The sequence below is a fragment of the Telopea speciosissima genome, chromosome 2 (assembly GCF_018873765.1).
Source record: "Telopea speciosissima isolate NSW1024214 ecotype Mountain lineage chromosome 2, Tspe_v1, whole genome shotgun sequence".
In the NCBI taxonomy this organism is placed as follows: domain Eukaryota; kingdom Viridiplantae; phylum Streptophyta; class Magnoliopsida; order Proteales; family Proteaceae; genus Telopea; species Telopea speciosissima.
In genome coordinates this window covers 48,999,287-49,000,951 of record NC_057917.1, presented here as the reverse complement: position 1 = coordinate 49,000,951, position 1,665 = coordinate 48,999,287, and positions in this window count along the sequence as shown.

The window sequence follows — 1,665 nt, the reverse complement described above, 5'->3', positions numbered from 1 at the left end:
TCGATCTTTATTTATGGGCAGCAGCTATTCCTCGTTTGAGTTCAACACGTGTCGTTGACGGCCTTTCTCGAATCCTCGCGTTCAACCATTCTTCTCGGTTGCGTTGGAAGGGTAAAGAAAAAAAAACGCTATCTGGTCATATGCAACGTACGCCCAGACACAGCTCTCATGAAAAAACTTAATAGTAATGCCCTTGTGGGAGCTCCAATTTCTATCCTCTCTTATTACAGTATGGTGTTGTAATCATAGTACTATATCTCGCGATATATCGGTATCTCGGGCCTATCGAGATATCCAAAATTTAGTGAAATTTTGTCGAAATATTGCATTTTTTTTGTAATATTTCGGGAGTCTATCTCGGTGGGTATTTGGCCATATCTAGGCTTGATACTTCATGGACACCCTTATTTAAGCTAAATAAACACATTTAAACCTTCATATTGCAAAAAAAATGAACTCAAAGTGGTGTTTTGGGTTTGCACCCTTGATTGACTGTATACGGTCGGACCCTATTGTATAAAATAGTTAAATACATATTATTTAAGTACTAAAAGACATAATAAGAAATTTAAACAAAGTAATGAAACAAAAATAAAGTCAAATGTAGCCTTTAGTTTAAACTCATAAAGTCATAAGTGCATAAGTCATAACTCATAAACTTCATAATAGTCAATAGTTCAATACTCAATACACAAAGTATTTTTACGAAATTTATCGAAATATACTGAAATGTACCAAAATATACTGTTTAATACACAGTATTTCTATGAAATATACCGAAATATCGCCGAAATTGGAACTTTTTTAATTTCGGAAGCCCATCTCGTCTTGGTAGTGTCAAAATTACCGAAATATACCGAAATTGCGGCGATATTTCGCCAAATTTTGTACCATGGCTGTAACACATCGTGCGGCGACTGCAGAGGCCATGTGCACCATGTGGGGCCCGCTGTACCACATGGCCTCTGTAGTGCCGCACGATGCATTACAACACTGTGCTGTAACAGGAGAGGATAATGATTCGTGGGCGCTCCCATTGGCATGGGCTGATGCAAGACATGCAGCATGGCAGTGACCCCTTGCCCCCCCCCCCCCCAAAAAAAAAAATAAAGATAAATTACAATCTCAAATATTATGTGGGGGGATTAAAATCCTTTGCAGTGCGATCCTGAGAGCTCGACACATGGACGAAGCTTCATTTAACGGTGCGAGTTAGATGCAAGAGTTTTTTTTTTGTTCTTCTCGAGCTCGGCATAGTTAGATGTCGCATCTCTCAGGCCGCACTGTAGTGCACCGTAAGATAGGGCATTGCAAAGGATTTTTTCCTTATGTTGGGGTTCCTTGTTAATTGGTTCAGTCCGTATATTTTCAATTTTACCCAACAACAACAAACTCAACCTTATCCTAACTTAATGGAGTTGACTACATGGATCCAAACAAATAAAGTAGGTAAATCTGAGGATTAGACAAAATAAGATAATGAAGAGATAGAAAAAGAAGGAAAGAAAATGATATGAGAAGTGAAAATTGGGAAATGACAAATGAATGATATAAAAACAAAAGAAAAATGAAAGATAAAAGTAAGAGGAAAGAGGCACAACCCAGCAAGTTAGGAGAATCTCAACTAAATAGGGTTAGCTTTATGGATCCTTGCCCTCTAATAGA